This window comes from Culex quinquefasciatus, chromosome 3 (assembly GCF_015732765.1).
Source record: "Culex quinquefasciatus strain JHB chromosome 3, VPISU_Cqui_1.0_pri_paternal, whole genome shotgun sequence".
Taxonomy (NCBI): Eukaryota; Metazoa; Arthropoda; class Insecta; order Diptera; family Culicidae; genus Culex; species Culex quinquefasciatus.
Window position 1 is genome coordinate 128,213,948 of NC_051863.1, and position 27,357 is coordinate 128,241,304.

Here is a 27,357-nt window from a genome sequence, read left to right on the forward strand (position 1 = left end):
AGTCTCCGAGGTCACACTCCAGCTCGAACTTCAACGTCAGCTCCGACTTCCTGGCTCTGTGAAAATAATAACAGTTTTTGTTATTCACACTTCAAAAATTCTCAATAAATAAATCAATTCCCATTTCATGGTGAAATAATGACCCCGATGAAATTGGTCAAAATTATTTCATAGTTCTAGCCAATTTTAGTAAAATCCCTTAGGAGGTATATCAAATAATTAAAAAAATCAACTTTCAAAATTTCAACTTTTTAGAACAATTTTAGCTTAAGGACCCCATTTCATGGCCAAAATAATGACCCTGACGAAATTGGTCAAAATTATCCCATAGTTCTAACCATTCTAAACTAAGTCCTTTAGGGGTATATCAAATAATTAAAAAATCAAATTTCAAAATTTCAACTTTTAGAATAATTTTAGCTTAAGGACCCCATTTCATGACCAAAATAATGATCCCGACGAAATTGGTAAAAATTATCCCATAGTTCTAGCCAATTTTAACAAAGTCCCTTAGGGGGTATATCAAATGATTAAAAAAATCAACTTTCAAAATTTCAACTTTTTAGAATAGTTTTAGCTTAAGGACCCCATTTCATGACCAAAATAATGACCCCGACGAAATTGGTCAAAATTATCCCATAGTTCTAGCCAATTTTAACAAAGTCCCTTAGGGGGTATATCAAATAATTAAAAAAATCAGCTTTCAAAATTTCAACTTTTTAGAATAATTTTAGCTTAAGGACCCCATTTCATGGCCAAAATAATGACCCCGACGAAATTGGTCAAAATTATCCCATAGTTCTAGCTAATTTTAACAAAGTCCCTTAGGGGGTATATCAAATAATTAAAAAAATCAACTTTCAAAATTTCAACTTTTTAGAATAGTTTTAGCTTAAGGACCCCATTTCATGGCCAAAATATTGACCCCGACGAAATTAGACAAAATTATCCCAAAGATCTAAACATATTTAACAAAAGAAAAATAATAACAGATTGTGTTATGGACACTTAGAAACTTTTCCATTTGTGCGATTTATGGTAATTTTATTTCTAAGTCAGTATACCGAACGAATAACAAATTTTGTTATTAGGAGAGTTTTGGAATGTATAACATTTCCTCTTATTAGCGTGTTATTAAACATTTTTAATATAATATCACTTCAATACCAAATTTTGTTATTTTATCAGAAACTGTTATTATTTTTTCTTCTTGAAGTTGAACTTCATGATAAAATAATAACACTTTTTGTTATTTTAACAGGATTTGTTATTGAAATATTATTAATTTTGTTATTACCGTCTGCCCGGGTTACCAAAAATGTGAAACATTTCAACGGAAATATTTCATAGGCGTCCGAAGCACCGGGAAGGCAAAGCAGAAATTTATGTTTTTGAATGTCTTAAATTCTAGCCATTTTTATATAAACTATCGATTGTTTCGATGTTAACAGCTTATTTGAGACCTAAAGAATGCCATTAACTAACATTTCAGTCCAAATTTGTGCGATTCATAAGCAAAAACGAGTGTCCGGAATTCGAAGCAAAAGTGTCCGGATTTCGAATCAGCTTTTAACAGTATCCGGGATTCGAAGCACAACAAGTCATTTTAATTTTCAAATACTGATGAAAAATTGTTAGAAAAGGCATATTTTGTATGCATTCTCTTAAAACTGACTGTTTATACTAAATCCTGATGGTATTTCTACATTTCCAACTTATTACATGATTTTTTGCCAGCTATAACAAAAATAATATGGTACTAAGTGTTCGGATTTCGAATCATGACGTTAAAGCTGACGCGTCCCCGAGCAACTCTTCAGAGAAAAAATATTGGTCACAAATATAAGCTTCATTTTAGGACCCAATTGTCGGTAACGGGCAAAATTGTCATACCACTATATCGCAAAAAATGCATGAGGACAGTTTTCTTATAGTTTCTGGTATACTTTCATGCAGATTTCTTGCAAAAGGATTTAAGTTCCAATGATTCAAACAAAATAATCATATTTAAAGATGTTTTTTTTAAATTGAGGTAAAAATACTTTTTAAACATTTGAAAACTTCTTGAGAAACTTCGAATGCCTTTAAATAAGGACAGTATGATTCCGTACCATTCTGTTTGTATTTAATTCGTGTTTTTCATGTTGCAAACAAATTTTCAACCAATCAATGTCACCCCGATTTTGGGTATTCGCGCGAATGTGAACTGAACATATGAGTTATGTTATTAAAATACTAATTTTAATGGAGTCGGAGTCAACGATTTGTCGTCCCAGTTAATTTGATCGAATATCACTACTAAACCATTGAGTCAGGTTGGTGCCAAAGCTCGGTACTAGCGGTCCTAGACCTTCTGCTTTACATAATACACCATCGCTCCACGAGATTTGCTTCACAAAAGAAGAGTAAAAAAACACATTCCTAGTCCTGTCACCTTGGGCGGCATTGCTACTGCTTGCTTACAGTTGTAGTTGGAGACAGTTTTTCCCCTCGACGGGGTGTAACTTTTCCGCACAAATTTTCTTCCTTTCTGTGAATCTGTTTTTCGCATCATTCCCAGCGGTGTTGGCGGTGGCGACGGAAGTCCTGTGTCACCCCCTTAAAGGAGGCTTCTTTTTTTGGACGAAAAAAGGAAAAAAAAAATTCCTCACAAAAGAATCAAATCCACCCCCGCCATTAGCATCTCACACACAACTCACTCACTCTGTGGTGGGTCTGCTGCTGCTGCTGCTGCTGGTGTTGTTGTGGAAATTCCTTCACACTGCTGCTGCTGCTACTGTTACTGATATCCTCCTGCTGTATATCCTTGAGAACTCCCCGAGCGCACAACCACACTCACACGGAGCTTTGCACGCCCTCTGTTTTCCACGGGATTTTCCCCAAAATAATTCGACTCTGCTTCACTTGGATTCACTCGGGAGCTGTTTTCCTTTGTTTTTTTTTCTATCCTTGATCCTCGTCGATTTTCCTCGATTCGATTTTTAAGTGAAACTCGTATAAATTGACCAAATTTCTTCGGATTTTCCTTCTTGTTATGTATTCCTCGCTTTTACTGCTTCTTTACAGCCATGTTATATTTACTGAACATGCACACACACACACGTACGCACACACAGACTCACATTAACCCCAAAAAAAACGAGCTCGCCCCCCTCGGAAAAGCCCCACACAATCTTTGTTTCCAGCACGAAAATCCAGCCTTTTCCTAGCAAATTTCCCCGCACACGCCCACGCCACACCGTTTTTCGGCGTAAATTTTCCTAAATTTTCACAAAAACCCCACCAAAACTATCCTTTTTGAAGGGGGGTGTCTCTGTACACCTTGCTCAATTTAAAGCGAACACGAATATCCTGGCTGCTGCTGGTTCTGCTGGTTTTTCACCTTGCGCTCACGACGGACTCTCACGAAGGACTAAAGTGTCGTGGGAAAATTTTGTACTCCCTTCCTGCCCCTCGGGGGGAGGGTGTTCAGGACCGAAACGGGCGAAGGACATCAGAAAACGGGAGAGAGGGAGAGTGAGTGTCGGAGAAATGTTTGAGAGAATTTAACGGAAAGAGAAAGGTTAGTTTTTTTTTGAGGGTATTTTTTCGAATGAGAGAGAAATAACGAGATTTGGTGGAAATGAACCGATTTCGTCACTGATAAGGATGTAAACAAGTTGTGCGAGGAGAATGCCCTTGCGTTAATGTGTGTCGTAATTGTGTTGGCATTATATGATAGTTGAGCAAATTGAGTTTGATTTTCGTTATAAATTGAACTTATAAAAACTATTATTTCAAAGTTTTGCCTTCTTCACTGAGGTTAGGCTATAATCCTGCTCTAAAAATGAACTTTTTATTTAAAGCTCAAAGACCCACCTTCATGTGTACATATCGACTCAGAATCGAAAACTGAACAAATGTCTGTGTGTGTGTGTGTGTATGTGTGTGTATTATGTGTATGTGTATGTATGTATGTGGATTCAGTCGCCAGCCAGCGACAAGTTAAGACGTGTTTTGCTCGTGTTGTCATCTCGCGTGCTTGGAAGTTTTTGACAGATGGAGGTGGAGGAATCCTCCGAGGAGGAAGATTTTCGTCCCGTCAGCGGGAATCGGAAGCGGAAGAAGTCTAGCGAGGTCACTGGAATCGGCATCGAAGAAGAAAAAGTTGAGAAGACCCTGCTCAACAACAACAAGTTCAGCCCGCTAGCGGATAACAAAAACAACAACAATACCAGCCCAGCAGGTGGAGGGGACGCCCCGGCGGTTCCACCACCCGGCCAGTCGGAAGGTAAACAAAAGCAACCACCTTTGGTGGTGAAGAACACCACGGATTTTTACAAGCTCGTGGCGATAGTGGAAAGTTGTAAATTAGGTTTCAAACCGATTTACAAACTTACCCGATTTGGAACCAAGGTGACCTGCTTCTCTGTCAAAGATTTTGACAAGTTGCAAGAGCTACTCAAGAAGAAGAAAGTGGAATTCTACACCCACGATCGGCGGAGCGAACGAAATCATCGGGTGGTTCTTCGTGGTTTTCCTGATGAACTGAAACCGGACGAGGTCAAGTACCTTCTGAAAAGGGATCTCAAGCTGGACGCGCTGGAGGTGCATACCATCAAGCGGAAGGAAAAGTCCACCGTGGACGAAACTCCGTATATTGTTGTCTTTCCCAAGGGATACACCAATCTGAAGAAGCTCTCTGCAATGAAAGTTGTGGCAAGCACTATCACCCGGTGGGAGGCCTACCGGAACAAGCGGCCGAACGTGACCCAGTGCAGGAACTGCTTGCAGCTGGGTCATGGAACCAGGAACTGTCACCTGAAAGGCAGGTGCAACAACTGTGGGGGTCCCCACAAGATGGACGAGTGCAAAGTCCATGAAGCCGAGCCGAAGCGGTGTGCCAACTGCTCTGGAGCCCACGAAGCCACGGACCGCAGCTGCCCTAAGCGTGCGGACTTTATCCGGAGGAACCAGCAGGCGTCGAATCCGAAACCGCCGGCAAGGAAGCCGGAGAAGCAGAGTCCAGCAGTTCCGGCGTTTACGCCGGCGGAGTTCCCTCCGTTGCCGGGGGTCGGCAGGTTCAAGACCTGCAAGACCCGCTTGGACCAAGTAACCCTCGTCAGTTACATGATCTCCAAGTATGGAATTTAAAGAGTTTTTTTTTTGTTATTATATATTGCTATACTGATCCTCGGTCCCAACCTGGTCACAGCACCTACAAGGACCTAATAAAAATAAGTCAAGAAAAAAAAATGTATGTATGTGACCAAAATTCACTCTTAGTTTTCTCAGCACTGGCTGAACCGATTTTGACCAAACTAGTTGCATTCAACTTGGTTTAGGGTCCCATACATCGCTATTGAATTGTTTGAAGTTTCGATAACTAGTTCAAAAGTTATGTATAAGAATGTGTTTTCACATAAATCCAGATCTCACTTAAATGTATGTAAACGATGTCCGGATCCATCATCCGACCCATCGTTGGTTATGTTATCAAAAGATCTTCTCAACAAGTAAAAAACATTGAAGAACTGGCAACACTGTATCGAGTTATTACCACTTAAGTTAAGTCTATTTACTTACTTTTCTGGATCTAAAAAATAGCTGAAGTATGTGTCCAAACCGCTCATATAACTTATTGTTGGTAATAAGTGAGGAAGGCACCAACCACATAGGTGGATTAAGTTAGTTTTTTTTCTGAAAGGATGGAAAACACTTTCCATAAACTATGCCCGGATACTTCATCCGACTCTTGTTGAGAACCTTACCTTTGTTCTTAATCTGTTTTTGTTTTATTTAAGCTGCTGGTACCCCTTAAAATTCATGAAATTAGAATATGAAATGATTTACATAAACCATTTTGATTAAATAAGTTTTTTCACAATTTAGATTTCGAAAAAAGTGTTATAGAAACCTGAAATTTGAAAAAATAAAGACCTTAAAAATATATTAAAATGTGCTGCTACCCTTAACCGGGGTGACATCAATAGAATTCAAACTTATTTTTCAAATGAGGGTTTCCACAACCCACGTGGATACTTAAAGTAAAATTGGGTTTGAAGTCATTGTGTTTCTTAAAAAAATAAGATTTGAAAAGTGCAAATTTGATTGATAACGCCAAGTTCAAAATTACCTAAAAATTTATTTAATGTTTCATTATAAAATTTTCAATTGAACGCTTTTTGTTTTCCTCACCTACAGAGGAAAGGCTATAAAATCACTCGAAAAATGAACTTTTTAATTAGACCTCCTAGACCTACCTTCATTTGTACATGGGTAATTCTCCGCCAACTCACACAGCAGTTGCCCCGACCCCTCTTCGATTTGCGTGAAACTTTGTCCTAAGGGGTAACTTTTGTCCCTGATCACGAATCCGAGGTCCGTTTTTTGATATCTCGTGACGGAGGGGCGGTACGACCCCTTCCATTTTTGAACATGCGAAAAAAGAGGTGTTTTTCAATAATTTGCAGCCTGAAACGGTGATGAGATAGAAATTTGGTGTCAAAGGGACTTTTATGTAAAATTAGACGCCCGATTTGATGGCGTACTCAGAATTCCGAAAAAACGTATTTTTCATCGAAAAAAACACTAAAAAAGTTCTAAAAATTCTCCCATTTTCCGTTACTCGACTGTAAAAAATTTTGAAACATGTCATTTAATGGGAAATTTAATGTACTTTTCGAATCTACATTGTCCCAGAAGGGTCATTTTTTCATTTAGAACAAAATTTTTCATTTTAAAATTTCGTGTTTTTTCTAACTTTGCAGGGTTATTTTTTAGAGTGTAACAATGTTCTACAAAGTTGTAGAACAGACAATTACAAAAATTTTGATATATAGACATAAGGGGTTTGCTTATAAACATCACGAGTTATCGCGATTTCACGAAAAAAAGTTTTGAAAAAGTTGGTCGTCATCGATCATGGCCGTTCATGGTCACCCGCGACAGACACGGACGACGAAACAAAGAGAAACGCAAAAAGTAACTTTTTCAAAACTTTTTTCGTAAAATCGCGATAACTTGTGATGTTTATAAGCAAACCCCTTATGTCTATATATCAAAATTTTGTAATTGTCTGTTCTACAACTTTGTAGAACATTGTTACACTCTAAAAAATAACCCTGCAAAGTTAGAAAAACACGAAATTTTAAAATGAAAAATTTTGTTCTAAATGAAAAATGACCCTTCTGGGACAATGTAGATTCGAAAAGTACATTAAATTTCCCATAAAATGACATGTTCCAAAATTTTTACAGTCGAGTAACGGAAAATGAGAATTTTTAAAACTTTTAGTGTTTTTTCGATGAAAATACGTTTTTCGGAATTCTGAGTACGCCATCAAATCGGGCGTCTAATTTTACATAAAAGTCCCTTTGACACCAAATTTCTATCTCATCACCGTTTCAGGCTGCAAATTATTGAAAAACACCTCTTTTTCGCATGTTCAAAATGGAAGGGTCGTACCGCCCCTCCGTCACGAGATATCAAAAAACGGACCTCGGATTCGTGATCAGGGACAAAAGTTACCCCTTAGGACAAAGTTTCACGCAAATCGAAGAGGGGTCGGGGCAACTTTTCCCGATTTCGTGTGAGTTGGTAGAGAATTACCCACATATCGACTCAGAATCACCAGCTGAGCAAATGTCTGTGTGTTTGGCTGTATGTAGACATGTGTACAAAATCAATGTCACTGGAATATCTCGTCACAGACTCAACCGATTTTGGCCGCTCATTTCTAGGCGTCCGAAGGTTAAGTGTGGTGAGTTACTCAAAACCTCTTTTACGCAAATGGACCGATAATAAGAATATCTAATAAAAATGCTTATGGCATTGCTATGAATTTTCGAGGTCGAGATTTTATGAAACTGTCAAAAATACAATTAAAAAAAATCTAAAACCTTTTTATTTATTTTGGATTTGGACCATCCAGGAAACACGTGGACACCTTTGGGGGGGGGGGGGCTTAGCGATTGTCCACGCTCCATACAAAAAAATATTTGTTTTGTATGGGAATTGTCCACGAGGGGGGGTGGGGAGGAGGGTTTTTGAAAAAAGTGTCCACGTGGTTTATGGATGGTCCCTAAAGGGTGACGAGCGAGAATTCCCGGAAAATCAACCATTTTTGTACCTCTCGATTCCCGGGAAATTCGATCGAGACTGCCGGGAAATTTTATACTTATAAATATCGAAGCGAAATTATTTAAATTAATCAGATTTTTTTTTTGAAAATTCTAAATTGTTTAGAACATCGGATGTTCAATATTCGATGTTCAAGATCGAATAAACCTATTCTTCTCTTATCGTGGTGTGCGTTGTCACTGGCGCATGGGAAGCTTGCTATGCTCGCGTTTGTCATGAACGCTTGTTTGATGAAGAATTAGAACAATAAAAAAAAATTCTTTTGATGAAAATTTCGTTTTCAATTTCTTTCGGAAAACACATCATTTATAATATCATCATATGATTTTTTGTATCATATCACTTTCTTTTGTGCTGACGTTATAAGTAAACAAAGTAGATTATATGAATTGAAAGAAGTTCTAGCATTGTTATATTCTTTAGTAAGAAAGGCTCTATCTCACCTCAGGGATTAAATCGGGTTTTTTTGCCTATCTGATACCCTTTCGTTTTGCGTCGAAGACAGCTGAAATCGGTTGAAACGACGGTGAGTTATGATTTTTTGAAAAAAGTGTTTTTTTGCGGAATTCGACGAAAATTGCCATTTTTAGGACCACCCTAACACGGCGTAATGGCCAAATAAAACAATACGGGTCTAATTATTTCGACCAGGGAACAACTAGAAAAATTTTGAGCCCGATCGGACAACTTGTTTTTTTTTAATCATGCTGTTTTCGTGGGGTATTGCTGTATATTTAGGCAACTAATGGTTTGATTATAAATATTCACAACACGAAACCTTAAAAAACTTAACTTTATAAAGATGGCATTGTGCACAAACTTTAAACAATAAATTACAGAAAAAATATGGGTTCTGAAATCTCGAAAATCTCTGGACGTAATATTTGAACAACCCCTAAACATCAAGTTGCATCGCTGATTTTGTGTTAAAGCATAGACTAATAATATATAGATATGCCACTCCCCTGTTGGAGCTGGCGACACTACCGCCACGCCACGTTTACACCTGGTGGCAATTCACAGGTACTAATTTCCCCTTCGGGAATGTTTGAAAAAGTTGCTCCCTCGAATTTTAGTTCAGTGTTGAATGGGTTTAGTTCGATATCATAGCAACCTAAGAACCACTAATTTTGTTGACATTGTATCTGTCAATTCTCGTGCCGTTTTCACCTGTCGTAGAATCGCCAACTCCGTGGATTGTCGATTGAGCAAATCTTATGTCCGGAAGTTAACCAAAATTTGGATCTGTCGATCTCGCCATCAGCAGTAGCATCGATACTCCAAACAACCTCAGTGAAGCGGTCGGCGATGAAAGCAGAATCGATGGAGTATTGGATGAAAATGAAGCAAATGAAATGGACGAAAATAAAATCTTGATGTTTGTAGTTAAATTTTGTCAGCAAGTGCAGGTGAGGTAGTATACAAGTTTTATACAAATTGTCATCACAAAGGTCCAACTTCCACAGACCCCGCGGGTTGTGTTCCGTCCAACTTGATGTTCGATCGCGTACAAGAAGCCGAATTCTCCAGTGACCGACCTGGGTGCTGCAGAATTCCAACAGAAAAAGCTCCGAGGGGACCACTTCTGGTGGAATCAACTGTGGCGAAGCCTGCAACAAGAACCAGTAGCTCAAGAATCGCTGCTTGTTCATTGAAGAGGAACGAGAGCGCGATGCCAATCAGAAGCACATGTCGGATTTTGCCAACCAGCACATGTCGCTGCGACCCACGAAGCCATCCACAACTCGCTTCTCAAACGGCAGTGCCAACCGAGGTGCCAACTGTCGTTGAGATGGCAAGAAATAGTGCAATAGGAATACATTTTTTGTAAACAATTTCAAATAAATGGTTAAGGCAAAGCTAGGAGATTGTTTACAGGCTAAATAATCCTTGATTTTCACAATACATTGACAAATTCATTGACTTATGCTTATGCTGTTTGCTCATCTACTCCTATCACGGCTCGGGGTTATTTTTGAATTCCAGGTCACTTTCAGGCTTCGGATGACCACCCGGGCGGCCATGCTAGCCCAATAAACATGTGCATGGCTCCCCACAAGAAAAGAAAACCTTTAAGGAGGAGGTCCAGGTGTCACACGGACAGAAGGATCGCGACGGCTGGATCGTTCCGGACTGGCCCACATCTACGCCAGCTTCAACGACACATTTGTCAACGTCACAGATCTGTCTGGCAAGAAAACCGATCTACGGCGGCATTTAAGTCAAGGTCAATCACGACGAGTCTTGCCCTACGCTGCTCAGGATGTCGCCGAGAAGTTTTATTTGCTGGGGATCACCGCGCTGCGCATTAATTTGCCTAAGGAGGAAATGGCACTCCGTGCCATGGCCTGTTCGTCGATGAAAATTGGCCGAATCGAGGACGTGACGTCAATCCCGTCCGATTCGACCAGCCGTAAGCTAGGTCACCGCGGTCCTTTTTGTGGCACTGTACGAATTTCCATTCCACACTCAAAAATGTAACAATTGAAGAAATTCGGAACAAAATATTTGGTGACACTTTGTTGTCAAGAAGAAAAACCAATTTGAAACAGGAAAGTGTCATGAGTACTACGACCTTGTTTACCAATTTAGTACCTGTAACTTGACTGTGGTGGCGCTCGGAGCGCTAAAGGGGTGTCGCCAACTGGATGTATGGAAAAATCCCGAAGTGAGACATCTAGGTAATTAATAATCTAAGGTTAAAGTGATTACACACAGGTAGAAAACCTCTAAATTTCATTCTACAGAAAATTTATCAAATTGGCTAAAACATGGATTCCATTCACAATTGAAAGTTTATACCGGCCTATCATGATTAATGTTAGTAAAAGACGTTAAAGCTTGACATTTTGTCATGTCCATAGAGTACTGTCAAACTTTACGCGCTTTTGTTTGCTCAATATTGTGACATGTTTTATTGTATTCGTGAAATTAGAAAATAATCATAATTAGTGCATTGAAACTGTCAAACTAATCACTGACTTGTATTGAAAACAATTCTTGAAGTGAAATTTCATTCAACCAATTTTCTTTGCATTGTGGATTCAAAAGCTTTTTCCAAAACAAGTTGATCAGCTCATGTTCAGTGAATTTCTATGCTTCTTCGCCAAACTCGATATAGCGTTTCATAATTCAATTTAAAAATATATCGATAACCTTTCCACGTCCAATGCACCAGGATCGTGTGTCCCGTGCACTTTAGTTTCGCACCATTTCTTCCCCCCAAAGTGTGGGTGCACTTTTTTCCCCAGCTCATTGTCACCGTCGTGGACCATTCATGATATCAGCGCAGCCGACGTAAGGTCTGTACGTGATTTCATACACGCCCTCCCACCCACGAACCCCGTCACACCCCCGTCATTTCACTCCCATGTGAGTGAGAGACGGTCGATGAAAAGCATTCAAATAAAGAGAGAAGAAGATGGAGGGGGGGGATGCTGCTGCTCATTATTATCCTTTATCCTGCCACCCAGTTTTTCCGCTTTGCTGCATTTTACTCTCGTCATCACCCCTGAAGCTGCTCACACCCACAGACTTGAAGGACACTTCCGTATAAAATAGCTACATGTATTCAGTTTACCGATAGTAAAACGTTCCACATGCACATCATTGGGAAAGAATTAGGGTGGATCCTTATTTAGTTTTGAAAACTGATTTGAGACAAGAAGTTGGTAGAATGAACCACCCTATGCCTCATATCTGCACACGCTAGGGTAGCTTTAAATCGCACGGAAAAGCCATTTCTGTGCGCCATCAACTTGCTTTGGGGGCTGCTGCTGGTGATGATGTGCCCATACGAAGGTGGCCTCCCTCGTCGCTCGATATGACGTGGTGAATGGGGACGAGTTGCACGGATGCTGTGAGCGGGGTGTCATCAGCAACCAGGTCAACAAATGCGTCATAGTTTTGTGGGTGGGAGAACTCCCGCCTCCCATCGTCCTGTGTGTTTGTATAACTATGACTCTGTACTAGTTTCTCGCTGGAGGTGTGCACGCTGCAACTGAACGGTGCCGCAGTTTTTCTTGCTCAAGGATAATGGAGGTTTTTGTTTTTTCCTGCGTTTGTCCTCTGCGCTTCAAAGATAAAAGTTCCGTTACAGTGAATTATGGTGGTTGTTCTTGAGAACCTTTGCCAACTTTACAGTTGAGTTTACGTAAGTAGATGATGTTATTTTAAGTTTGATCGATTTGGTGTCTTTGGCGAAGTTGTAGGTATGGATAAGAACTACACTGAAAAAAAATGATACACGGTAATAAAAGGTGATTTTTTATTTAACTATTTGTCACTGAAACTTGATTTGCAAAATAACACTATTTTTATTTTATTTTTTGATATGTTTAAGGGGACATCAAATTCCAAATTGCCAGAAATTTCCAGAATGAGCAAAAAATTTTTGACCGTGTTATGATTTTTTTAATCATTACTGTTTTTTCTTTTTTTTTTCAAAAAATCGAAATATTGCTCTCAAAAATTTTTCAACTTCATTTTTCGATGTCAAATCAATTTTCCAATCAAAAAGTACTCAAGTGAAATTTTGATAAAATGCATCGTTTTCAAGTTCAGGCAATTTTGAGGTACCTTTTTTGAAAATAGTCCCAGTTCATCATCTTTTTAAACTAGTGCACATATTTGTCCACCTTTGAAAAATATTTGTGAAAATTTTAAAATCAAACGTAACATTTCAAACTAGCCAACGATTCAATAATACGCCCTTGTATAAAAAAATGTAAGTCTTGATTTATTTTTTTAAATCTTGTTTTCGAAAAGATCGGAAAATTTCACATTTCACAGTTGCTGAGATATTGCCGTAAGAATTAAGTGGGTTGTTTGGACGAGACTAAGAAAACATAAATTTTCCTGTTTTTAAACCTTTGCATGGCAATATCTCAGCAACTAAGGGTCATACCAACAAAAATCAGAGAATCAGAAATTCAGAGAATTTCCTCAGCTTTTCAACAATATTTTTTTCAAAAGTGGACAAACATGTGCATTAGTTTAAAAAAATGAAAAACTGGAACTATTTTCAAAAAAGTTACCTAAAAATAGCTTTAACTTGAAAACGGTGCACTTTATCAAAATTTCACTAGAGTACTTTTTGATTGCATCGAATTGCATTTTACAGCGAAATCTGAAGTTGAAAATTATTTGCGACCAATATTTCAATTTTATGAAAAAATCAGTATTGATTCAAAAATTCATAACTCAGTCAAAGATTTTTTGCACAACTTTGAAATTTCTGGCATTTGATGTCCCCTAAAACATATAAAAAATAGTGTTTATTTGCAAATCAAATTTGAGTGTCAAAAAAGTTAAATTAAAAATCATCAAAAAAAAATTCGTGCATCATTTTTTTAGTGTAGGGTAGAGTAGTCATCAATGAGACACGGGGAACAATGATAAAATGGCTCTCACAAGTCGTAGTTTCAACCAATCTGGCTCATATTTGGGGGAAAGGTGTGTCTACTAGATACACGTCTGCCATTATAGTGACTTTGGTTATGGACGCTCCCTTGAAAAGTTATTCATAAATGTTTGATTCTGGGGTGTAAAAGTAAATTATGGACAAAAATTACTTTTTCGCTCGTAGGCTGCCATTAACACCAAAACTAATATTTCTTCATATTTCTTTCGTCATTTTAAAGGGCATAAGTTGGGCTACAATGTCCTTTCATTAGGTTTGACCAAAATTTGGAATATACCCAGTATCCAGGACTGTCTCATTGTTCCCCACTCATTTCAGCTCATGGGTAACAATGAGACACTTTGATTTTACTTCTTAAAACTTTTCAAAATCTATGGAAATCTTTCAAAACATGAATTGAAAGTGATTTTTGGCATATTTATAGAGTTTTAACTTCATTTAACCAAAAATACAAAGTTATTTGGTATAAATATACGGATTTTACAAAATTTAAATACTTTTTAGTATAACTTTTGTTAATTAAAGTTTCATGTTGGCAAAATTGCTCTAAAATGTTCAAGGCAAGTTACCTGCAATGGAACAATACAAAAACATGATGTTTTACTAGAAAAATCTTGATTTTCGTAGTGTGTCTCATTGTTCCCCAGCTGTCTCATTGTTCCTGCCAAGTGCGTCTACAATGAGACAGTTGAATAGCTCTGGCTGTAGAAGTCGGATCGATCTCATAATTTGGTCAATGTTAGAACACATTTAAAGAAAGATAATGCAACAAAAAGCTCATTAAAACATGCTGATGAAAAAATGAGAAAAATCTTCGAAAGTTGAAAACTAAAAGTGTCTCATTGATGACTACCCTACCCTAGTCCTTATCCATACCTACAACTTTGCCGAAGATACCATATCGATCAAAAAATCCTTCAAAAGATACAGATTTTTCAATTTTCATACATCATTTTAGTAACCGTTCGGAACCTCACTCGTGAAGGTTACCGCGATTTACGCGATTTGTTTTCTGTTTAATGTAAAAGTTAGGACCGCAAGCATGCCGACCCTGAGGCTACATGAAGGAGTCTCGGTAGCGCTCGTGAGCCGGTGGTAACCCAACAGTTACATTTTTGAATGGACAGCTGCCAAATTTGTATGGACAATTATATTTTTTTTAAAGGACCCTCCATCACACCCCCACACCAAAAAGCTCATAATTGAGCCCCCTGGTAGTGGTCTCCTTAAATGCTCAGCTAACAAAAGTTAATGTAAAGGACGAAAGCAAACTAAATTTATGCTGAGAACATTGTTTTACAAAGAAATGCTAATATTGGTGGGCAATGAAGAATAACTACTGCTAATACTAAGGTGAAATCCCAGTGGAAAAAAGATTTCCTTTTAAGGGATCCACAAAACTAAAATAAATGAAAATAGCTCGACTAATAAAGAGAAATATAACCTATTTTATGTAATCGGTGTTAAGTGTATTCTATTGGAACAGTTCGTGTAACTTATGTTTTAAATGCTGTTTTAATCTGATTTTGAAAATGGAGGTGCTAGTGGTTTGTTTCAAATTAAGGGGAAGTGTGTTGTATTTAGTAGGACCAATGAATGATATGCGTCTTTGACCAAGGTTGGTTGAAGCTTGCTCACGTCGCAGGTGGTCATTTTGTCTAGTTGAATGAAAATGTGGTGCACTTGGTAAGGTTATGTTATGGTGCATTACAGGATTATTTAGAAGATTGTGCACAAATACTAATGTTTGATAATCCCTTAGGTAATTCAAGGGAAGTATTGTATGAGATAATTCGGAATACAGTTGTAAAGTTGGATACAGTAATGGTTTGTAAAAAATTGTTTTGAGACAGCGATTTTGGAGTGTACGAATTTTCTTTAATGAAGTACTGGAGGCATAGCCCCATGTTGACACAAGGTGATTCAGTTGGGAATGAAAATACGCAAAATAAAATTTTAATAGAACATGCCAAGGAACAAAATTTCGCACTCGCCAAAGCATGCCACATAAAGGGACCAATTTCTTTTCAACGTGATTAACTTGGTATGCCCAGGAAAGTGTCGGGTCTAAGTGTATTCCCAAATATTTAAAGCAATTAACTTTTTCAATTTCTTGATTCCCTAGTCTTGGATGTTCGTGTTCTGTTATGACTTTACGAATTGAATGAAATATCATGTACTTGGTTTTACTAAGGTTTAACGACAAAAGATTAGCATCAAAGAAATTTTTGAGTACTCCCAGATCAGCCTCAATTGATTCAATTATTGTGTTAATATTTTTATTTGGATAAAATAGAGCTGTATCGTCGGCAAATAACCTAGGAGTACCGCATAACTGTAGTTTCCCTAAGTCATTAATATAAAGAAGAAATAGCAAAGGGCCAATGTTGCTGCCTTGAGGCACACCAACTCCAATTGTTTGATTAGAACTGCGGGCGTCATTTATTGCAACAAATTGCTTACGATTTGACAAATAACTTTTAATTAAATCATTGGCAAGGCCTCGGATGCCATACATTTCAAGTTTTTTTAAAAGAATGCTGTGATCTAACGTATCGAACGCTTTCTTGAGATCCAAAAATAATGCGCCTACAGATTTTTTAGAGTCAACTTCTTTAATTATATCATCAACCAATTCAAGTATCGATGTTTGTGTGCTTGATCCCTGCCTGAATCCGTACTGAAATTTATACAATATTTTTCTTTTTGACAAGTATTTAACTATCCTATTGACAAGAAGTTTTTCAAATATTTTATTAAAAACTGATAAAGTAGAAATTGGACGATAGTTATTACAGTCATCAGGATCACCAGCTTTGAAAACCGGTATAACTTTGGCAATTTTCAAACATTCTGGATATTCTCCAGTAACCAACATCAAATTAAAACATTGTGAGAGAATTTGAGCAAAAATACCACAATTTCTCTTAAGAATATTCACAGGAAAATTATCAGGCCCGCAACTTTTTTTGTTCTTGAGAGATTTTATTAAAGTAATAACTTCATTTTCATTCGATGGCCACAGTACAATTGTGTGATCAATTCGACTTAAGTTGTTTATTGGATTAGAATTCAAGTTCCGTGGTATGTTCGCTGCAAGTTGACTACCAATATTGGAAAAGAAGTTGTTGAATACTTCGCAGACTTCAGCATCGTTGTTTGTTCTTGTCCCATTATTAACCAAGCAGATTTTGTTGTTTTTCTTCCCTACGCCAAATACAACCTTAATATTACTCCAAAGTTTTGAGTGATTAGTAACATTCAGTAATTTTTCATAATACGATTTCTTACATTTCGTTTTCGTGTCATCTACTTTCTGAGAAATATGTTTAAGCATGTCTTTCAAGTGTTGATTTGTTGGGTTTCGTTTGACTCGTTTTATGTAATTGTTTTTTATTTTGCAGAGCGTCCATAAATTGAAAGTCATCCAAGGGCAGTTACCCTTAACGGTTATTGATTTTTCAACAGTTCGTGTATTTTTTTCCAACAGTGAATTATAAGTTGAGGTGATCAACAGCAAGGAATTACTGACATCTGTAACATGATCAAAATTGTTGATAAAGTTATCGAAAGCGTTATTAAGTTTTCTGTGGTTTACAATAGTTTTACTCAATTTAATTTTTTCTTTATCGATTGGTAATTTAAAAGAGGAAATAATTGGTGAATGGTCACTTAAATAATGAGAAATTGTATCATTTCGCAAACAACATGAATCATCTACTTTACACAGCACGTGATCCAAAATGTTGCCACTTAAAGGTCTTGTGGGGACTGTATTCGAGCAAATATAATTATACGATTCCAGTAATCTTAGATATCTATCAGAAATGTTATGGAGTGCCCTGTTGATAGGTATATTAATATCTCCCACAATAATACATGAATAATTTGCAGGTGTACAACTTAAAATATTTTCCAGGTAATCAGCAAATCTCCCATAATCGAAATTGGGTGGCCGATAAACTCCATGAATATGGTAAAAGTGCCCTTTTATTATGAGTTCAATTTGGATGTGGTGAAAGCCATCGATACAAACATTTTTCAATAATTTACTTGTAGAATTTTTATGTACAAAAACTGCTAAACCTCCATTAGATTGATCTCTACATGAAAAAAATGAATTGTAATTGGGTATCTCATAAAGTGCACAAAAATCATTTTTCAGCCAGGTTTCGCCTAAGACAACTATATCAACGGAAGTTTTACTGCTGTCCAAGGTTTGCAAAATATCATCAAATTTGTTAAGATCATTGATTGCTCTAACGTTCCACTGTAGTATTTTTAAAAACTTATTTTCATTCAAAGAGTAGCTTGCATTAAAATCTTCAATGTTATCGTGCGAAAAATTTTTAATTTCATTATACATTTTTAAATAAAATTTGCATCAGTACTAAGTCAAGCATTTTTGTTTTATTTCTTTACTTTACGTTTCTTACCCTCTTGCTGTTCCTGTCCGGGCGAACTAGAATCCGAACATGGACGATTAATGTTTTTGTAGCGAGCAATCAGCCGATTCAAATCATCCCGATTGGCAATTTTTTCAGTAGGACTATCATCAGTTTTTTTGACAAGAACATTTTGATTATCACGCATTTCTTTCAACAATTCTAACCCCAGCGGAGTCATTTCTTCACGAATCGCGATATTAGTCGCATTTCCATTCAATAATAGAGTTCTGTTGATAACATTAGATTTTAGCTGTCCAAATTCACGTTTTTTATCCAGTACATAATCTTTCATTGTTACTTCATCAAATATTACCCTAATTGGTACCACAATATTACTGTTTTTAGGTTTAGAGTACAATCTGCTCGCTGTAAAGGAAACAGATGCAACATCAACACCAATACACGCGAATGTTTTGTTTACAATATTCATAACATTTTCGTTGGCTGATGAGGGCAGCCCCAGCACAATTATTTTTTTTTCTGAGTCCAACCCAAACAACTCTCCATTTTCTAATGTCAATATATCAGCAATTAATTGTCCGATTTTCAATATTGAATAATGAAACATTCGTGAAATTTTCCGATCTTTTCGGAAGTTTTTTTTATGATTACTAACATTTTAAAAGGGCCAAACTTTCAATATTTTTAGAAATGGACAATCATGGACACTATTTTAAAAAGGTAAAAAACTGGCATTTTTCGAAAAAAAAAAATATTTTGAATGGATATATTTTTAAAACGGTATAATGCTTTCTAGGCTCAGTGAAAAACAATATAAATTAAACCCAAAAATTATGAACTCCTCGTCACAGTGTCCTGATGCAAACAATGATCGAGCTCGAGCTTTCACAGCCCTGCGAAATATGTTGGCTGACATATCGAGCGGTCAGTCATAAAAACCAGCTAGAAGTCGCCTGACAAAAAACCGACTCCGGCTCCGACTCTGACTCCGACTCCACAGCCCTGCTTTGTACTTTGCCTACACAAGCACATAAAATTGCTTAGAATTTGATTTTGAGTCGATGTTTATAAATGAGTGTAGGTTATTGTACCGTACTTTAGAAGTTCAATAACCGAGTGATTTTGTAGCTTTTCCTCAGTGGGTAAGGTAACAGAATGATTCAAATTATCATCAATCTAATAAATTGTAAACGAATTCAATTGCATTTCAATAACTGAAAAACAAGATAAACTGGAAGAAATTTTATGAAATTAAATTCAACAGATCACTGAACCAAATATTCAAATCCAAATCGGAAAACCCACCGAAGCGTGCCGAAACCGAACCCATCTCGTTTCACTAACGATTTGCGTTTTTGTTTGCACACTTCATTGCACAACAAATACTCTCACAGGACGAACCGTGTTGTATCCTCACAAAACCAGGAGACATCCTGCATGCAGCGAAAAAAAAAGACACAGGACGCGCTTCCGCGAGCACAATAAAGCACAAAACAACCAACCACCCACTCACCAGGTCCAATGTCACCCCCTCAGCAGCAGCAGTCTTGAAGCAAGTTGTGACGTCATTCCGGCCCCGGGAAAACCGGGGAAAACGCGAGAGAGTGAGAGCTTCCGATTCGGAATTTCTCTCTCACGACTCATGGCACTCACCGTTTGTGAGTGACTATGCTATGCTGCGAGAGCAGCAGCAAAGGATAGCGACTCTGCGTTGTTGGTGTTGGTGAACGTGCTTTGTTTGTGTGAGTGCGGTCGAGCTAAACTAGTAGTTCTCATTTCCTTTCCTTCTCTCATGTGATTGGGGTTAACAGGGTGGGTGGCGGAAGCGGCCCTAACAAGCCTCCCAATCAATGAGGGCTTGTGAGAAAGTTACGTCAAAGGCTCTGACAAGGATCCCTGGGAGAAAGGGAAAGGATGAGTGGTGGTGGTGGTTGTGGGTGTCTGACACGGGCAACGTCAAGTGATAGCGTGAATTGACTGTTAAATGAAGCGGTTTATGGTTGAATGGTCCAGTAAATCACTTTAACTCCCGTTTATGGCTGTTATCGATGGTTGAGAGGAATAAAAAAAAACAAATTTTATTGCAATTCACTTTAAAAACTATTTTTTATCAATCAAAAACACTGAAAGCACCAACTTTGTTCACAACCAAAGGAATGACTTCATCTTAATAAAAGTGCCATCCAGATATTCATCAAAAGCCAATAAAGTTTGATTTTATAGTGCAATCAGCTGAACTGCACTCACTGTATCGCGTCGCAGCATGCGAGAAGATTCAAAAAGGCGAGTGGGATGATGCTCTTAATATTGCCCACGGCAAGCAGCGCAATATGTTGTTATTCCTCTCGAAAACGTACGAAATTTATGGTTTCGATCACTTGCGACGACCTTGACGGTTGGAGCGATGAAATTCCGGGAGGCATGGTGAGACCTTGTCCTTTTAACTTTTATTGACAAACTGTACGCCTCTTATTTTGTATCATTTTTAAATAATATTTAGTATGCTTTATATTTACTTCTTAATTTGAAATTTAAAATTTTTAGCGATTTGAAAACATTTAACTCCACCGTGCAAGGCTGTACTCTTACTCACAGTTAGGCTTAGTGATTTTTCACGCTCAAAAATTGCAAATTTCACGGGGACCTAAATTTCATAACACTAAATTTCACGCAAATTTCGCGGAACGAGAAAAATGATAAAGTAACTCTGAAAGTCTTATGTTTCAATCACAGAAACAACTTTTATGCTTCATTATATATTATTTATCAATAAACTAAAAAAATCCAAAATAAATTTGAACGTAGACACAAAAAAATCTCCTAATTATCAAAAAAAGATTCCCCCTAGTTTATGGATGGGCTCTTTATATAGGGCATGCGTATTCTCATTTATTGATCGCTTTTTCAATATTCGACTTATAAAAATAAAAAGTTTTCGCTGATTTGCTATATTTTACTGCATTTCATATCAAAACAAGGTTTAACTTGTCCAGCAAAAACTTAGTGAAATATTTTTTTTTGCGACATTTGGCACATTAACATTTTTTCAAAATATCTCCATTTGGGAGCGTTCTTTTATTACGTTACGCAGTAGGTGGGGAGGAGGGGGGGGTCGAAGGCCGTTTTTCGCTCCATACATTTTTTTATTTGTATGGAAATGCTGTTACGAAGGAGGGGGGAGGTCTAAAAATCCGATTGTTTGCGTGACGTAATAAAAGAGCGCTGATTCTTTTAAAATGTTTTAAACTATACCTTTCAAATGAAATCGCATTTTTTTTTTTAAACAGCGAATGAAAATATTACAAAACATAGTTTCTAAAAAAACTTAAAAATCTGAACAATTTTTCAATGGTTCATAACAAGCTTTTCAAATGAAACCTAATAAAATTTACTTGAATAGTCTGTATGGATGAAATATTTATTATGTTGTTATTTTGAAGAAAAAAAAAATGATTTGAGAAAATGGATAAATTTCGAGGCGTCCACAAAATCGTCGAAAATCACTAACACTATATTAGTCATTAAACAAGGGTATTAAATTATGTTTATTCCTATTTGAGCTTGGTAAATCATTTTAAGAAAAATCGTTACAGTTTCACACAATCATAAAATTCACGGGATTTTGCGGAAAAAGCCAAATTTCACGGATTTCACGCAGTCCGCGAAATCGTGAAATTTCACTAACCCTTCTCATAGTTACTTAAAACATGTGGCTGAGATTGTTAGAAGTGAGCTCCGGGATACTCTGAAATAATTTTCATTGTTTTTTTTTCAGTTTTTGAAATATCAGTTTTGTTTTGTATTTAGAAGTATCACATTATAATTGATGATATAGTCATATTTTTTTTTGTTCAGCTGAAACTTCAATATTTTGCAAATTCTTGCCCGATAAAAATAAATGCTCTGAAAGCAGGGTGTTAATAAGAAAACTGCTATAAATGGCTTAATTTTTTTAGATACAAAGCTGTGAAAACAGTTTTCAAGATTTTTACTTGAATGTTATACCAGGTCTTCTAACTTTTTAAAGATTCAAAACAGTTTTTGTTATATCGCAATTTTTATTGTTAAAAAATGAATAATTTGACAACTTATTATTATTTTTTCATAATAGAATTGAAAAAATACCAAAATAATGAGAGTTTAAAGAAAAAAACTATTAAAAAATCACATGGAAGGGTTGGGATGGCTGGCAAAATGTGACGTACTTTTTGAGGGGGGTTAAACCTTGCGTGACAAAGTGTGACGTAGGGGAGCTGTAGGTCGAATCGAGTTGATATCTGGATGGAACACTTCTTTATTTGAGTTTGAAAATTATGCTATTTTTTCACTAAAATGCCAATAACTCCCTTAAATTTTAACCAATTGGGATGCCTCGTCCTGCATTTCGTTGCATTTTTTAAGCCCTTTCAGATGCATTTTGAATTTTGTGTCCCGATTTGCCCCACTTCCCGTCGACCTAGAGTGCTCATATTTTGGCAAGATGCTAGTTTTATATGTATAAACAGTCTGCGATTAGCAGAGCAGCGAGTCAGACGTGCGTCCCTCACAAACCAAAAAGTGCTTAAAAAGTGCAAAAATGCCTCACGGCAAGAAAAAGAGGCGGTCCTCACAAGCAGGATCGGCAGATTTGAAGAAGCTAAAGAATGCCGAAGCGCTACCTGCAAAGCCAGGCAGTTTGAGCAAGGACGCTAAAAATTCGTATGGAAACCAGCTCGCTACCCTCCCTGTGGACGTGAGCGAGAAGGAAGAATTTGAACGACGGGAAAAGTTGCCACCCATTTTTTGTGAAAACCTCGTCATCGGACTCGGTGCGAAAGTGGCTGACCGGGTTTATCAAATCTGGTGCTTTACGAGCTTCCATTCGCTTGTGTGCTGATGGACTCAAAATTCTGCTACCTACCAGAAAGGATTACAACTACGTTCGGGATTTCTTGAACAACACACTACAGCCATGACGATCCAGGTAAACGCCCCATGAAACAGGTCCTCCGAGGCCTGTACGACATGGATGTGAGTGTGCTGAAAGAAGAGCTCAAAAATCTTAAGTTGAACGTAATCGAAGTCTTCAAGATGACTAGACACAACAAGGCCATCAAGTATCGTGATCAACTGTACCTGGTTCATCTCGAGAAAGGATCGACAACGCCGTCTGAGCTGAAGGCAGTTCGGGCAATTTTCAACATCATCGTGTCTTAGGAACGTTATCGTCCAGTGCACCGAGACGTGACACAGTGTTCGAACTGCTTGCAGTTTGGACATGGTGGAAGGAACTGTTTCATCAAGAGTCGTTGTGCAACCTGCGGAGGTGAGTACAAAACTTAAGCTTGCAACACAATCAACGAGAACATCGAAGTCAAATGCTTCAATTGCGGTGGTGACCATTCTACCAAGAATCGAAGCTGCCCAAAACGAGCTGAGTTTGTGAAAATTCGGCAGTAATGACCTGTTTTCACCATAAGAACTTCTGAACATTTGACAGATGACAACAACACTGCGTGCGTGCTAAACTCACCAGGAACAAGTAAAAACGCTTGGAGCTTTCATTTTAAAATACAGTTCGTAGTTTACTCGTTCTAATGATTTTGAGTAATTCAATGAATTTTTATTTAAGGTCTATGTTAGGATTAGTTGTTGAAATATTTTTTTCTTTTTCCAAATGTATTGAATTCGATGCAAAACTGTAAAACAATTTGAATTCAATAAATGTGAATAGTGAATGTGAATAGTTAATAATAAAACGAAAAATACAATAAAGATGAAGAGCACTAAGCCATACCACTTATCATGCAAAAGAAATGTTATTTTGATAAGAAATTCAATAAAGACATATTTAATTTCAAAATATGTACAAACAACCCCTGAAAATTTCAGGCAGATTGGTGAGGTCCTAACGACGTCCCATACAAAGGGGTATGCCCTGTTCGCGGAAACGCTCTTAAAGTTAAATTTTCTAAATACATATTTTTTATTTTTTTTTATAATTTTTCATTTAGGGGCACACATTTTGTGCTAAATCTAGTACTAGAGGTATGGGTTTTTTTTTTGAAAAATGATGATGTTTGGATATAATTGAACATATTTTCACACAAAATTCCAAAACAATTATAAGATGCAAAATCATAATTTCAATCAAAAATAACTTAACCTTTTTCAAAAAGTGCATTTTGCCGGATAAATTTGTTTTTCTTTACAAAGTTTTTGTCCTTCGGCTCTGGGCGGTGTCAAGAGGGAAGGGGACAAATAAAAATTATAAATATTGAAATAACAAGCCAAAGTTTCAACATTCGCATGGAAAAGGTGTTTTAAAATACAAAGTGTCAACGTGGTTTATGGATGGTCCCATAAAGAGTTTTTCTTAGTGGCACCTAATAATCACAATAAATATTTTTCATCTCGCGATATTTCGCAAACTATTGTTTAGGTATTTTAACTTGGTTAAATATAAATGAATGCAATATTTTAAAAATCAAGCCTTACATTTTTAAAGCATTTTAAATTGTATTGTGCAATATCACCTGTAATATGGCTTATTGAGGAAAATTGATATTTTTTTACTGTATACAGATCGGCTCTATGAAATTTTGTATATTTTTAAAAGATTGAATTGTTTACTTATGTTATTTTTTTCAAATTTGAAATTATAAACTAAGCTTATTCAAAATTTAAAACTTATTGGTTATCAAATGCTATGTTTCTCTTTTATTTCTAGTAATATTAAAAGGAATATAAACTAAAAACATGTAAGCGCTCATTGAATCTGAAACAGATTGGTTAATGGCAGTCAGCTTATTGTATGAATTCAAGCTTTTATACTTTACAAATTTATTCCACAATGTTTTTTGTCAATTTCAGTAATATCCCGAGAGTTCCCGGGATTTTGCAAATATTATTAACCGTTCCCGGGAAATTCAAAACCCGGGAAAATTGGACGCTCTGGAATTACTCATGTTCAAAATGGGTTAGAAAATATAACATATGTTGTAAACTGTTGTAAACATAGTTACAGAATACACAAATTTTCTGGAACGAAAATATACCGGATAAAACAATTAAAAGAGGCAAACTATTGAAACACCTAATTATTTAATTATGTCCCTCTGCTACATTTGAGGACAAATGAAAGGGAATGTTTGATAGATCATTAAATTTCAAGTTTGAATTTAGAAAAAATAGATTTGCAAAATATTTTAGTAATTAAAAATAAGTATGTTTTTTTACAGTCTTCATGCTTGTCTCCGATCTGAGAATCAAAAACTTGAAAAAATACGGTGAATGTATTTTTAATGTGTAGATCCAAACATGTGGTAAATATATTCTAAATCGTGAAAATCGAAAAACAATTGGCCTCGTTATCACACGACGATTTTTGACGTTTCGAGAGATAATCCCGAAAGAAGTCTGCAAAAACCTTGCACTCAAACCTAAATTGCTCAATACCAATCCCTTACTGTCAAGCGAAAAGTACCCGTCTGGTGACTCCATCTATCCTTCCCAGCCCAGACAGATTTCTAGACGATCTTGGTTCAATTCGGTATAGAAACCGGAAGAGACGTGCCCCGGCATATGAGACATCACGACGCGCGTCTGGGAAGGAGGCGAGATGGTGACGTGCCCCTCGCTCACGACTGGCACACAACATGTTTATTAACCGCCTCGTTTTCCGCGATTCTCTCATTTATTTGTAAATAAAACGCATACACACACTTGAGGAGGAGGAGGGTACCCTTGAGGGAAGTAGTTGGTATACATGGCGGGTTGTAGGAACATACGGTAAGGTTCTATATTTAAAATTCCATTTCGATGAGGACACACACACACACACGATCTCGTGTCTCGAGGAAGTGTCAAGTAATGTAAACACAAGTTTTACAACATGCATGTAAGACTAATAGCATTTCGTTGCAAATATAGTTATAAAATTTGCACGGTAAAAACATTTTTTTAAATTTAATTCTCATTTCCCATTCTGACTAACAAATCAATTTAGTTAACAACAAACAATTAAATTATTAGCAAAAAATTAATACATCGCTTATGTCAATTGTGGATCCTTGTCGAAGAAATGGTAATTTAATAGCTTTTTTCTTGTTTGGTATCCAATGCCACACTTCCGTATCGAAGCGTCCGCCGTGGAGACCCCCCGGCAGCTGGAAAGCTGAGCACGACGAGGGGTCCTCCACTTGTTGAAGATGGGTCCCCCTTTTTTGTCTTTTTTAAAAGTTGTTGTTGTCGTGTCGCAGTCGCCTCTATGTCACACGACTTTTCACGTTTCATTCTTTTGTTTTGTTCTTTCATCTTCTTGGCACGAGACAATGAACAAAACGACTCACTTTGTGTGTACGTGTGTGGCTGTGTCGTGGAGATTCTTACAAAACGATAAAAGAAGTAAGTAATGATGGGAACATTACCGGTGTGTCACCATGTTATTGAGATGGTAAATCCGAGGGACGGGCCTTTTAAGTTTTTTTTTTCTTGTTTTTTCGACATTGAAATGGAGAGGATCAAGCCAAAATGGTTCGCATCAACAATGAATCTTCTTTCCGGTGAAACCTCGAGACAGTAGAAATATTGAAAGTTGACATTTAATCAATAGGAAGTTCAACTCTTACTAACATACAACATACAAGTTACAACTCCAATACTTCTAGCTAACGTGAAATTTTCCGAGGATTCCGAATATGACAAAATTGACCAGAAAGTGCCGCTATGGAAGGACAAAAACTTACATTGTAAAATGTTTGCTATAGAAAAATAAAAAAAAACTATGAGAAAAACTATGATTGGCCAAAAAGTTAATACCGGAGGCTTATAGTCCATGAAATTCCCTAACTTTTGGAGTATGGGCGTTGGAGACTGTTGCAAAAAGATATTAAGGTTTTAAAAAAATCCATTTTTAACAGTAATTTGCAAAAGCTATGAGAAAAAGTCAAACCAATCCTGGATGTCTATGGCACATTTTGAAGTGCTTCAAAAGACCTTTCGAATGCATCTAAGAGAATTGGAATTAATGAAGTTATACGCAAATGGGAGCAGCTTTATGATTTCATCTCATGGATAGACAACCAAACGCTGAAAGTTTCATTCAAATTGGAGAACCTCGATACGACCTGTTACACATTGGTGAAAAACTTGCTCTTAATTATTTACTCACAGACTGATTTACTCGCTCACTGACGCTCTCATCAAATTTATGTTTTACCAGCTTAAAATGTTTTTAAAAGATTCACGCATCAATCTGACAACTTGGTTTAGCTGAAACTTGAAGGGAATTCCAGCAGGATAACCTTTCTGGGCAATTAAAAAGTCACACATGAGATATTGTGGTAATTGTGACCCCAAACTAAAAATAGCCAAAAATCTCATTTTTTATAAAATTTAATACTCAATTGGACTCAAATGATTTCA

General features: G+C 36.9%; 1 protein-coding gene across 4 annotated transcripts in view; it reads right to left on the minus strand.

Moving 5' to 3' along the window:
* Nucleotides 1–19,275, minus strand: part of LOC6038838 (G-protein coupled receptor 52) — a 65,372-nt gene extending 46,097 nt beyond the window's left edge. For 2 of the 4 annotated variants that reach the window (XM_038265539.1, XM_038265536.1), the window contains exon 1: nt 2,704–3,401. The gene's annotated coding sequence lies outside the window, so the exon portion shown is untranslated. Of the gene's footprint in view, nt 1–2,699; nt 3,402–19,257 lie in introns of those variants that run through there. The other 2 variants (XM_038265538.1, XM_038265537.1) reach the window with 2 other exon arrangements.
* Nucleotides 19,276–27,357: the final 8,082 nt, after the last annotated feature.